The 15000-nt window shown below is 31.0% G+C and overlaps 1 long non-coding RNA gene across 1 annotated transcript in view; it reads left to right on the forward strand.

Moving 5' to 3' along the window:
• LOC137622476 (uncharacterized) overlaps positions 1-15000 on the forward strand; it is a 535846-nt gene that overhangs the window by 66702 nt on the left and 454144 nt on the right. The window lies entirely within an intron of this gene.

Genomic DNA, 15000 nt, shown 5'->3' on the forward strand with positions numbered 1-15000 from the left:
TAAGTATGTATATATATATATATATATATATATATATATATATATATATATATATCTATATATATGTATATATATATATATATATATATATATATATATATATGTATAGGGTGTATACAAATAAAGACAGCTGTCACGTGACGAATATAAATGTGTTATACCTACGAAAGGAACAGTAAAAAATAATTAGATTGGGTTCGGTAATTTTGGCCTATTGACGAGTTCGATGAGGTCACAAATGAAACGAAGTTTTCTTTTCGGGACTATTTACACACAATTCAATCATGTACAGATACATTCATATATGTATCATTATATATTATATATATATATATATGTATATATATGTGTGTGTATGTATATATAATGTATATATGTATATATATATATATATATATATATATATATATATATATATATATATATATAATATTCTATACAAATTGTGTATATACAAACAACTATTGATAAATAGAATACATACATTCATGGCTGAAGTGAAACCAAAGGGAGGTTCTTGCTATTAAATCTTCTAATTGAACCAATATGAGAGAGAGAGAGAGAGAGAGAGAGAGAGAGAGAGAGAGAGAGAGAGAGAGAGAGAGAGAGAGAGAGAGAGAGAGAGAGAGAGAATGTTTGCTTCTGGGTGTAATTGTTTATGTCACGTGATTATTTTATTGCCTACGTGATGTTTTTCCAAGTTCTGAAAAGCATTTAATAGCTTTGATCTAACGTTAGTGTATTTCAATTGACAATGAATAGATATATTTACAATTGATTTTTTATTGAACAGTCTTTTTGAATTGAAACCTTTTGAACCTTTGGTGAAAGTGCGTCCTTTTTATTATTTTCCAAATATATTAAAGCCATTGAAAGCAGCCACACAGTTTTCGCTTGTGTGTTTATGTTATCAGATATTTTGTTAACTAAATGCTATGGAAAATATGTATGATTGTAGAATTGTTGGGGTAGTAGAACGGTAACGAAAGTAGCAAACACATTTAACACATCTGAAAAAATATTTTTTCCACCTGTTACTGTACTTCTTTATTTGCTGAAGTTGTAGTAAATTTTAGATTTCTATCTAAAAGGAATTTTTTTTGTGAAGTCATGATTATATTAGAAATTTGTCTTCGTTTTTGTCAGCAACACCTACTTTCTTCTTGTTATTGTTCTGTTTAGTATTGACTGGTGCAGTAGAATAGGTTAGGTTAGGTTAGATTAGATTTAGGTTAAGCAGGGAGAATAGTGTAGAGCCCTTTGGCTAACATAACCGTAATCACTTACCTGATTTGAATCGACGTCCACAGTTCCATTTCGCCATAAGTGTATTTGCAATGGATATATGTGATCTATATACTTTTCAAAACGTTATACGGGGTTACATATTTTGTTGTTGACGAGAGCTACCAGTTCCCTATAAGCTGGTGGTTCTATTAGCGAAGTTCACATTGTTAGTTTTGTTGAGTACATTAATACTAGGCTTCAAGGAAAACGGAGGCTAAGGGCACTTAAACTTCTTGAATATCCATGGGATGGGCAGGATATTAGGTTAGCAACTTGAAAGCATTGTTATATTACCGAAAATTGTGAATATGACATTTTTCTAAGGGTAACATGGCGTATTGTGAACTATATTATATATATATATATATATATATATATATATATATATATATATATATATATATTGCCGAAAATTGTGAATATGACATTTTTCTAAGGGTAACACGGTGTATAGTGAACTATATATATATATATATATATATACATATATATATATATATATATATATATATATATATATATATATATATATATATATATATATATATATAATGGTCTTTTTGCCCAGACTACTCCTGCAAACTTCCTTAGTTCGTCAATACATTGCCTTCTCTTCCTTCCCCTGCTTCTTTTTACAATCTCCAGGGACTCATTCTCTTATTCTTAATGTCCATCTATTGTGTCTGTCATTCTCATTAAATGTTCTGCCCATGTCCATTTCTTTTCCTTGTAATTTGTTAGTATATTCTCTACTTTAGTTTGCCTACATATCCATGTTGCTCTTTTGCTGTCTCTTAAGTGTTAGTAACATCATTAACCCTTCCATAGCTCTAAGCGTTGTAACTAGCTTATGCTGTAAGGCTTTAGTAAGGCTCCAAGTTTCTGATGCATAAGTTAGTACTGGTAGGACCTTCTGATTAAATACTTTTCTTTTAGGGAAAGTGGCATTTTACATTTCATAATGTCATTTTCTTTACCAAATGCTCTCCATCCCATGGCTATCCTTCTTTTAGTTCTGGCCTCCTGTTCTGGGGAAACTCTTGTCTGCCTAAATACGTATATTCATTAACAATCTCTTGAGGTTGGTCCATAACACTGATTTGTTGTATTTGCATGTTCATTGAACATTATCTTACTTTTACTCATATTAATTTTCAGTCCTACATCTTTGCTTTCTCTCTTCAAATTTTCCATCATCATTTGCAATTCCTTCCACGATTGACTAAACACAAGTATGTCATCTCCAATCTCAAGTTATTAAGGTATTCCCAATTAATATTAATACCAATATTTTCCCAAAATATTTTTTTAGAAACTACCTCTAGGCATGGTGTGAATAATTTCTCAATCGGAAATTTCTCACTATATTTATGTAGTTTTAGGATGACTGTACTTCCTGTATATATATCTTCAAGTATTCTAACATAAGATTCATCTAGTGCTTGTTTTATTTGAAGAGCTTTCATTAATGCTGAAGTTTTTACAGAATCAAAAACTTTCTCATAGTTTATAAATGCCATACACAGTGGTTTGTCGTTGTTAGGTTTTCCATAAGCTGTTTAATTACATGGATATTGTCAGTTGTTGAATCCTCACTTCTAAAGCCTGCCTGTTCTATTGGTTGAAGTACTGCATAGCTGTCTTTCTATTCGGCCTAATATGATCTTTTTTAAATATATCATATATTACGGAAAGTAAATATATTGGGCAGAAATTTTTCAGGTCTTGTGTCTCCCTTTTTGGGAATTAGTATATTTTTTTTTTTTTGAAGCTGTAGGCGTATATAATTTTTGCAGACATTTTGTGTAAAGTTCAGCTAGGTTTACTACTATGAATTCTCCATCTGTAATTAAGTCTATTGTTAGGCTATCTTCTCCCGCTGCTTTGCCTCTTTTCATTCCTCAAATGCTTTATTTGCTTCTACTGTTATGTTTGTTACCGGCTCGGGTGTTTCATTATTTCTCATGGGTATCACTATTGTATTGTATTGTACAGAAATCCTTTGAAATCTTTAACACTCCATTTCTATTATTCATATTTTTGTATTCATCCCTTAAAGCAACACACACACACACACACACACACACACATATATATATATATATATATATATTGTGTGTATATGTATGTATGATATATATATATATATATATATATATAATATATATATATATATATATATATACCCTGTAAACTATCTGCAGGACGATCTGTCCGAGGAGAAGCTGTCTTCGATTTTTTAACGCCGCTGAGACGTTGTCTATTCATCATAAATAAATAAATATATTTATACATATACATATATATATATATATATATATATATACACATGTATATATACATATACATATATATATGTGTATATATATATATATATATATATACTGTATATATACATATACTGTATATATACATATACATATATATATATATATATATACATACACACACACACACATATATATATATATATATATACACATATACACACAATGTGTGTATGTATAAAATAATAACCCGCCTTACGTTGGTTGGACATTTGCGTCAGTTCCTACTATTCGTCGCTCATCCTTAAGTATTAAATAAAAAAAATATCTACCTACCGCCGGTTTACTTGATGAAGTGTGCTGTGCAGTGCTGTATTTCACATGGAAGCTTATTAATGTAGGCACAGTAATTGGTTTTATAGGATGATAGGTTATAAGTACTTTTTCGTGTTCAGTATATGTATTGGCCTCTTGGAATAGAACCAAGTAGCAACGTAGTGTGTGGTATGACGCGCTTGCGTGCTCACACACGCACACGCAATATATGTATCTAATTGTATATATATACATATATATAAATATATATATAATATATATAATATATATATATGTATTATATATATATATATATATATATACTGTATATATATATATATATATATATATATATATATATATATATATATATACTGTATATATATATATATATATATATAGGGAGGTGTGTAAGCATGCATGCACATTATGTATTTTTATATATACTTTATAACATATATATATATATATATATATATATATACAGTATATATATATATATATCATAAGAGGAATGGCCCAACAATGCTTTAGCTTGAGGGATGAGGCATCCAGCATCACGCCATTTTCCAGTCCGCTTGCAAATACCTTAGACTTTTAAACATCATATAAAGACTTATTAAACATTATATACATAATACACTGTTTAGATGGAGAAAAGCACGATTTCCGTTTTGTGATTGATCTTGTATTTCCCGCTTGTTTCTCAAAATGAAATTTACTCGGTGGCCGTTAAGAAATGCCAGATATCCCTTGCGCATAAACCTTTTTAACTTGAAGGGGGAAGGATAGGAAGCCTATGGACTCCTTCCTTATTTAGGACTGGTAAGAAATGGAAGGGCAGTTCTTTATGGAGCCACTACTTACGAGGGGAAACGGTTGCAAGTTGAAAATAAGATACGTTATATTCATAAAATCAGGCAAAACATTTATGAGAATTTATGGCAGGCCCCTCTGAACATTGAAAAGCTGGGCGGGCAGAGACTTTTATTAGTTTTGATTGCAATTTTTTTTGTGTTGCAAGTATTGTATGTCGCTCGCTGCAAGTATTCTTTTGATATAAAGTCATATGTCCTTAAGTTCGTATCCCGCTTTTTTTGTTGAAAAGGATTTGGAAAATTTTATACATACGTTGAACTTTAGTGACATTTTATATCTTCACTGAATAAAAATCTTGAAACTCCCCAAAACAATAAATTATCAGTAGATCTGTAGAAGTGAAGCACTATAACCTTCCCCACATCCTATTGTAATTAGAAAATTGATTCAACAGTAAAAATAATTATAATATAAAAAATAATTTTAGCTGTTAATGGAGTTTTCCTGACTTTAGTCACTGCTGAGAGGCATATAAGACCTGTTGTCTGGCTTATAGGTTAAATCTTTCAGTCAATAATCTGAAAAGAAGTACAGTAGATAAAACCTTGGTAAGCCTTTAACGGAATGGTAGTCTCTTCCGTCAAGGTTTTATTTCTGCCAGAGTTATCTGGAGAGTGCTCTGGGTAAGTGGATTTATGTACACGCACATGCAGTATATGTGCAAACACACACACACACACATATATGTATATATATATGTATATATGTATATATATATTATATATATGTATATATATGTATATATATACATGTATATATATATATGTATATATATGTGTGTATATATATATATATATATATATATGTATATATATATATATATATATATATATATTATATACATATATATACATATATATTATATATACATATATATATATATATATATATACATATATACATACATATATATATATAAATTATATATATATATATATATATATGTGTGTGTGTGTGTGTGTGTGTGTGTGTTTAATGTATGTACATATACATTTGTGAATGTTTATGATTATGACTGTGTGTGTGCTTAAGATATTTTTTCAATGTTCATGTGTAAATTTAATACATGGTATTTGGTATTCAGACGTCATGGTTTACCTGTACTTTTTTTAGTTATAAAAGGTATATATATAATTTGACCTAACCATAGAAATATTTTTCCTTATTGAATGTACACAGAATTATCACGATATGTTTCAAAGAGGTTAAAGTTTTATACTTGAATATTAATTTACTCGTATTTATTTTTTTGAGAAACTTGATTTTAAGATTTTATTGATAGTTTTCTTCCTTTTGTGAAACCAACCTCTTTAATGATTTCTTTACTTCTTCACCTTGCAATTCTTGATTTCACTAGCCAAGTAACTAAATAAACACAGTCACCTAAACATATCTAAGCACCGACAAATTCTCTCTCTATCTCTCTCTCTCTCTCTCTCTCTCTCTCTCTCTCTCTCTCTCTCTCCTGAGCCCCATTAAAAAGAATTGCAGTGATGCATGTGAAAGCTTCCATTTCCTCTCTGGGGCATGGGGTGGGGGGGGGGGGGTCGAGAAAATCTCTTTTTTAGTCTTGATTCGGCTTACCTTATTTGGCTTAAGAGAACAAAAGGAAATATGATTATTGATTGTCCGCTTGAAAGAGTAGAATTTTTAGAATAGATATTTTATCTTGCGTATGACTCCGGTAGGTCTCGAAGCCTTGTTAGATTTTTTTTTTTCTTTTATTACTTTTCGTAAGATGTGATTTCAGCGTTATTTTTCTGGCCTTTTCTAAGAGTTAGGAAGTTTAGGAAGTTTAGGAAGTAGTGTTTGAAAACTCGAAATTTTTAGAGTAGATTGACTCTACCTGTATTAGTTTTGAATTCTAAAGATGCCAAATAATTTTGAGTGCCTGTATGTGCTTAAGAGAGATTATGTATTTTCAAAACATGTTTCTTTTTAGTTTATAATTTCAGTGAACACACGTGTTTAGTGTTATGTTAGCGACTGATTAGAGTATCAATGTAAAAGGAATGCCTTTGTAACCCAATTCTGCATAGAAATTGAGTTATTCGTACGCAATACCTTCTCTGAAGTTTAGTCGTTTGTCAAAGACTTCTTGCTTTTATTTTTTTTCCGTATTCTTATTTTGATATTGCACGCATTCATGATTTCGTTCCGAAACGTATATTGTATAGATGCACATCCTTTGATATAGTTGAAGCAGTAGAACTTCAATAGTTCAGACTTGCAGCAAATGTTTTTATGTTGAACAGGGTGACATAAGTCCTTTTTTTAGTTTATATACCAAATATCTGTTTTAATGCTAATGTTTTTAAAATGTTTATGTTGATTGTTCATTACTTCTTATATTGTTTATTAATTTTCTTATTTCCTTTCCTCACTAGGCTATTTTTTCCCTGTTGGAGCCCTTGGGCTCATAGCATCTTGCTTTTCCAACTAGGGTTGTAGCTTAGCTAGTAATAATAATAATAATGATATAGTAATAAGAACTTTTCTTTTTTAATTTCAGATTTTACGTTAAGGTAGTGAAAATTACAATCTATACCATTAGGCCTTTGTAGAATATTCTATTTGTAATAAATATAAATCATAAGTAACGACAGGTTTTTAAAAGTGTCATTGTTTTATGGACATCCCATTCGGGAAAGAAATGTTTATTGACAGAGTTTTAGGAAAAAAAATATTTTTTTATGTTAATCATTAAGAACTCTATTGTTATATATTCTCCTTTTTAATATTATTTTTTTATATAAAAAATTATAATAGTAATAATTAAGAGGCATACGTCGTCATCGTCTTCTTTTCCTCCTTCTTCTTCTTCTCTCCTCTCCTCTCCTCCTCAGGATTATTATTATTATTATTATTATTATTATTATTATTATTATTATTATTATTATTACTCTAACTGTAATAATGATGATGATGATGATGATTGTTATTGTTGTTATTGGTTGTTATTTGTTGTTGTTGTTTTTGTTGTTGTTGTTATTATTATTATTGATAATACCAACCATACTGGCGTGCAGTAAGTGACCACCACGGACCAAAGTTCTCGAAAAGGACTGTGTGATACCGCAGCCGTTAATTCTACATCTTGCATGGCTGGCCGCCTTCTCATTTACTCAGTGCACATTAAGGTGAACATTCCAGCTGTGTACATTAATGCTTAATGGTCTCATTTGGCCGCTGACTATTATTCTACATGAAGGCGCTGTCCGCCTAGCTAAGGCAGTCTTCCGTTATATATAGTTTGCCTGTTGGTCTTATTCTGGAGCTAATTAAACTCCGGTAGGTCTCGAAGCCTTGTTAGATTTTTTTTTCTTTTATTACTTTTCGTAAAATGTGGTCTCAGCATTTTTTTTTCCATTGGAGGGGGCCCTGTTGGTTTTGATGAATCTGATGAGATATTAGATCTATTGTTTTACGATGTTGGATATTTAATTAATCAGCTCTCTCTCTCTCTCTCTCTCTCTCTCTCTCTCTCTCTCTCTCTCTCAGTATATATATATATATATATATATATTATACACATATATATGTATGTGTGTATATATATATATATATATGTATATATATATATATATATATATATATATATATATATATATATATATATCAAAATAATAAACATCTAACCCATGACTTCAGAAAGAAAAGCCAATTAAAAAAAAAAGTGTCAGAACTTTGACTTGGGCAATGCCCTTTCCTTCTGAATATATAATACTGGGGTGTCCCCGAATGAATGCCCAACCTCCAATTTAGAGAAGCGAGGGAGTAGGACCATTCTTCTTTATTATACAATGGTCATTGGCGTTTATGAATTTTACATTTAGATCTATACACACAAAATATACATAGATACACTTTGAATTTTGTTTTCATGTGTTTGTGTTTATTCTAAAACATACTTAATCGCTTAGAGGAGGTTAGTTTTGAAGGGTATCAACCGTTTGGTCTCAGGAGGTTATTTCAAGGGGAAGGGTTACTAGATCCTTGTCATTATTGGTTAATTGCCAAGGGCTTATTTCACTGCTGGGTCAAGGGGCGTATAATGAATTTATAGGGATATATATATATATATATATATATGATATATATAATATATATATATATATATGTAATATATATAAAATGTGTATATATATAATATATAAAATATATATATTTAATATATATATATAATATATATATATATATGTAATATATATATAATATATATATGTTATATATATATATATATATGTATATAATATATATAATAAATATAATAAATATAATATATATATATTATATATTATATATTATATATAATAAATATATATAATATATATATATTTAATGTATATATATATATATATATATATATATAAATTATATATAATATATATATATATATATATGTAATATATATATAATACTGTATATATATATATATGTAATATATATATAATACTGTATATATATATAATTTGTGTAATATATATACATAGTAGTACTAGGTATGCAGTTAATTCTAACATTCTTGCCTTCTCCAGTATAAGCTCTCTACTACTCAGTATTCCAGAAGTTTTTTCCAGGTGTCACGAGATTGTGGAAGAAATTTAAACGTGCAGTAAATATTTTTATGTTCAACAGGCTGATATGATCTTTCTTCATAGTTTATATATGGCATTTGATGTTGTTTCATATGTTAAGTGATGTAATATTCTTAAATCATTCGTTTTCAAATAATTTATGTATAGCATATTCTTATTGCCTTTCCTCACAGTACTATTTTTCCCTGTTGGAGCCGTTGGGCTTATAGCATTCTGCTATTCCAACTAGGTTTGTAGATTAAATAGTAATCATTAATGATAATAATATATAATGATAATAGTAAATGCATACAATGGTGTGTCTATGTGTATTAGATTCTGTAGCTTCATGTAATATTAGTGAATCCCTTTGCCAGATGATTATTATGATTTGTTGTTCCTACTGGTATCGTTTTGATATATTGGGGCTTCAGATTGCTGAGATAAGTACGTATCGTGATCAGAGGCTGTGACTTGTGCCGTATACCGATCAAATGCTGTAATTACAACATAGTATTAATTGAAACCTGGCGAAACGCGAGAGAAATCAGAACTTGCCAGTTCTGAAAGTCGTTATGGAATTGGAAAATGGTGTTTTAACCACCGTGATGTATTGTTCTTGATATTAATGAGATTCGAATTCGCCTGAATAGCACGTTTGTTATATAAGACATGGTTCATACGCGTTTGGTTTCTGATTGGTGAAGTTACGAAACATGAGTCGAAGTCCCCCTCGTGGGTGTGCGACTATCAATGATTACCGAGTTTTAAGATGGTTTTCATCAGTTTTTTTCGCTCTCTGAAGTTCAAGAACATTTGTTCTGCCAAATATTTGGAAAACTAACCGCCAGGAAATCCCTAGTATCGTTTAGACGCCGTATTTTCGCCAATAGACGGAATAATTGCTAAAAAGTCTATTAAACACGATCGTGATTTTGTTGTTGTTGTTGTTGCCACGATGGAATTTAGCTTGTATTTTCCTACCTTTAACATTGATCTATAGTTTCCTATGTAATAAATGTCTTATACCTTTTTTTTTATAATGTTTTTCTCTTCTCCCAAAAGGCATTTCAAATATTTTCTTCTTAAAATCCATTAAACTTTCAATTTCGGATGCTAAGAAAGCTTTAAATTTTCTTGAGAGATTCCTAGAAAACCAGTTTCTAGAACATTTTCCTTCATGTTTTTAATGTTTCTACTTCCCTTATCCGTCTCAAAATACTCTATCAAGTTTAAGACATTTCTCTCTTTCGTCTTCCAGGATAAATTACCCAAATATCGCCCTCTCTGCATAGCCCGTCTCTCTAAAGAGCAATGTGTCTTGCCCTTCATCTGTTAACGCTATTCCATCTGCACCTCACGGGCGTCCTTATAACTCGTTAGGCCATAACGTCCATAATTGTTCTGTGAAGTAATCTGTGGGTTGATCAAGTCCATTACTGTCGTTGATAATCTCTCTCTCTCTCTCTCTCTCTCTCTCTCTCTCTCTATCACACAAGGCGTATGCGATGATATTTCGGGTGTACACTGAGTGACATTTGTGTATGGGAGAAAAAAGTACCTCGGTATGAAAAGTATAATGGAAATGTTATCTTTAATTTAATTTTTTATTTTAAGACAGATGGCTATACATTTTTAGATAACATCAAACAAATATCCTAAAACGCGTCAGTATTATATTTAAGGATATAGAGACGAAGCCAAATTTCCTCTGGTTTGACCTCCCTCGATGTATCATAATCTGAAAAGCTGAGGCACGAAACACTTGCACGCTTCATTTTTTAACTTCCTAATTAGTCATGTTTGGAAATCCCCTTTTAATTGCCGGACGAGGAGACCACTGGAAAATACTAAAATCCCATGATCTCTAGTGTTTAGGATCTTATCCTAACGGAATTGAACTTAGATGGGATTCTTTTATTTCGGGATGTGCGCAGTGTTCATTTAGCGTAACTTCGAGTTTATTTGTATGAGGGAAGAATTTCTTGTTCTGTTTTAAGTTGTTTATAAAGTTATATTCGGACAGTTTGGTAACTTTATCAGTTGTGTTGTATATGATAAGTTAAAAAGAACACCCACAATATACTTTACTCCCCTCAAACTTACCAACAACCTAGACTACTCTCCTATCTCTATTGGAGCATATTGCTATTATTCGTATATCTTAGTTTTTCACTTTGAGGTTTTCACTGTCGGGTAAAAAACAAAATTTTTCTCTATGAGTTTTGTCATTAGTAATCATTGACACAACTGCAAATCGTAATGTTATGTTTACTTATTAAGTTTACAGTTTGTTTGTAAAGGTATCCTGTAACAAAAAGGTCAGTTCCGATAGTTTGCATCTTGTTTCCTTTATTTTTTATTCTTATTTCGAAGAAGTATGAGAGAGAGAGAGAGAGAGAGAGAGAGAGAGAGAGAGAGAGAGGGGTAGATATACGACAACTGGTGTGGAATCATCTAATGCTCTCTTCAATGTAACATTAATCGTCCGTAAGCGAAATGTTTGCTGGTTATTTACTCGTCTTACAGTATTGACCAAATTGACAGTAAATCTATCGAGGTAATTGTCATAGCTTATTATTTTACTTAATTCGTCTTTGAGAGAGAGAGAGAGAGAGAGAGAGATTTTGCAGCTTTTTTAAGCAATTAAGTTATTAAGTTATTAAAAGCCTTCAATTACTTGTTTTTATAACATCTTTACTATTAATATTTGTATTGTAGCATCCCCCAAAAGTATAATACAACATTACGGCAACTCCAGGACATATTGAATCAATTTTCCATTAAGAGCCGCTTAAACAATTGAACAGTTAATTGGTTTTGCACAAAGTTTCATATTGACTCGGCAGGGATAACTCTAATGAAATGGCATCAAATGAGACGGCTTGTGTTTCGAAAAGAGGAATAAAACTCCATTTTTTTTAAAGTCCCTTGCATCACCAGACAACTGCTGAAGGACAGTTAGTACCTAGGCTCTGAAATTATGATGGCTCTTTATGGGTTGATTGGTAGCAGCCATTTCTTTCACTTAATAGACCAGGGTTCGATCTGGATGAAAGGTGGAAAGTTTTTTCGGTTTCATTTAGTTTTTGCTAACTTTTTCTCTTTACACACACACACACACACATACACACACACACACACATATATATATATATATATATATAAATATATATATATATATATATATATAAATATATATAAATATATATATATATATATATATATAATATATATAATCTCATCTCTGAGTGGGGATACCTTAACGTGATGAAAAGGGTTTGTATATCGACATGATCAGCAGTGCTGTACTACTCAGGGCCACCCATACTAGGTTGGGTTGCTGTGATCGAACTGAAAAAAAAATCTCCCACCATCACTAATCTGCACTGGCGAGCTTGGTGATGAAAACACGCCACACGTCAGACATTAATAAGGACTTAATATGAGTTGGCTGGAAACGGTTGCATTTGTTATCGTTGTATATATATATATATATATATATATACTGTATATATACATACATATATATATATATATACTGTATATATACATACATATACATACATATACACACACTTGCGTGTGTATGTATGCTACTATACTTCATTTTCTATGTAAGTATTTGCATTTAATTTCTTACTTCGTTTTCGCCTATTTCTAGAGGTTTATTAAATTGAAATCCTTAATTTATACTTCACATTAAGTTTAGCACCCTTTTCTCCTTGCAAAATTGCCATCAATTTTACCACCGACACTAATTTGTGAGTGAAGCATATTCAAATGATATCGATCCTCGAGTATTAAATTAGTCTTCTTCACCTAATTATGATTTTCTTCTTATGAATGGTTTTACCAATGTCGTCTCTTTAGTATCTTATCCAGGGTTAAAGTATTACATACCTTTAAGTATGTGATTTCTTCAAAATTTTAGTCTATTTTTTAAGTCTTATTTAAAACTTATTGTGCGTGCATGTGTATTATATATTTTATATTTGATAGATAGAATCTATTATTATTATTATTATTATTATTATTATTATTATTATTATTAATTGCTAAGTTACAATCCTAGTCGAAAAGGCAAATGCTTGAAGCCCAAGGGCGCCATAGGGAAAATAGCCCAGTGAGGAAAGGAAGTGATGATGTAATAAAATACAAGACAAGTAATTAACAATTAAAGTAAAATATTTTACGAACAGTAACAACATTATTATATTTGTTACATATAGAAACTATAGAAACTTTAAAAAACAAGAGAAAGAGAAGAATGATAAAATATTGTGCCCTAGTGTACCCTCAAGCATGAGTACTCCACCCCAAGACAGTAGAAGACCATGGTACAGAGGCTATGCCACTACCCAATTTCTCTTAGTTTAAATGGTTCTTAAACTTAAATTGATTTCTAAATGATTGAGTGTGGTTTTTTTTTTATCTTCCCTTTCTCTCCCGCTTTTGTCTCCTTTTATCTTTCTTACCCTATCTTCAAACCTTTCCCGCAAATGAAGTCAACCCTAAAAGAGAAAATCTTTCTCAATCGCCAAGTCTATTTACACGAGCCTTATTAAAACCAGTTCCTGCAAATGACAGATTGGCTTAACTCTCTGCAAAGATTGCGTGAGGATTTTGCTCCTCAAGACAGAGCTGGGTTTTATAAGGAGCTTTTGCGTCGTTGTGACATACATTTTCAATCAGAATTTTTGATAGTGTGGGCTCTCTCTCTCTCTCTCTCTCTCTCTCTCTCTCTCTCTCTCTCTCTCGCAGTGCACAGCCTCCCGATTTATTATATTTTTATAGAATGAGTACTTCTATAATGACGGGAATTAGAATATTGAATTAGGTAAAAATTTCCGAAATCCAATCAGTGAGACTAAAAGATTAGATAGAACTTTGCAAAATCTAATCTGAGTGAAATTTATGATAATTAACGCTGATAAAGATTCAACCGGAAACGCAGTTGTAACCAAGCGAATATGGGAATTATCATTATACCTTGCGTATTACCGTTTTGATAACTCTTTATGAATATATATAACAGCTTGAGTAATCCAAGTAAAGCTCCTTGCTTGGACACTAGAAAAATATCTTGAGCCTTTTAGTTCGTTGGGATAGACCAGGTGTAAAATTTCAAAAGTTATGACTGAAAACTCATGTTTTAAAAGGTAAACATACATAAGAACACTAACTTAAAATACATTGCCTTACCTGACTTAAGTCTTATCTTTACCTACCTACCTACCAACAATCTTAAACTACAGTATCCTTAGCTCCCCCTAAAATTAAATCTCTACCTTGTGTTTGCTTCCCATAGGGCTAAATCCTGGCAAGGTAACAATAAACAATAAATCATAATATTTAATAAATCATAAAACTAGCTTCACATTATCACATTTCAAACCATAATAAACAACAACTTCCCCATGAAGAAAATCGATTTGACAAGTAACAAGAAAGTTTACGCCTGTCCCAACGAACTACCTTCACCCCCGAAAGATCGATCGAAGCCAAGTCCTTAGGGTTGCGACAAGTGTGGGTGAGAGAAGTCTGTGGCCATAAGAGGATCTGCCTCCTTCCTTTCCCTTCGACCAAAGGACTTGCTTCTAGTTCTAGTTCCTCTCTCTTTTCCATCGCTCGATTATGAAACGATTTTCGTGTAACCCTTCTCTCGTGCTGCG

This window comes from Palaemon carinicauda, chromosome 2 (assembly GCF_036898095.1).
Source record: "Palaemon carinicauda isolate YSFRI2023 chromosome 2, ASM3689809v2, whole genome shotgun sequence".
Lineage (NCBI taxonomy): Eukaryota > Metazoa > Arthropoda > Malacostraca > Decapoda > Palaemonidae > Palaemon > Palaemon carinicauda.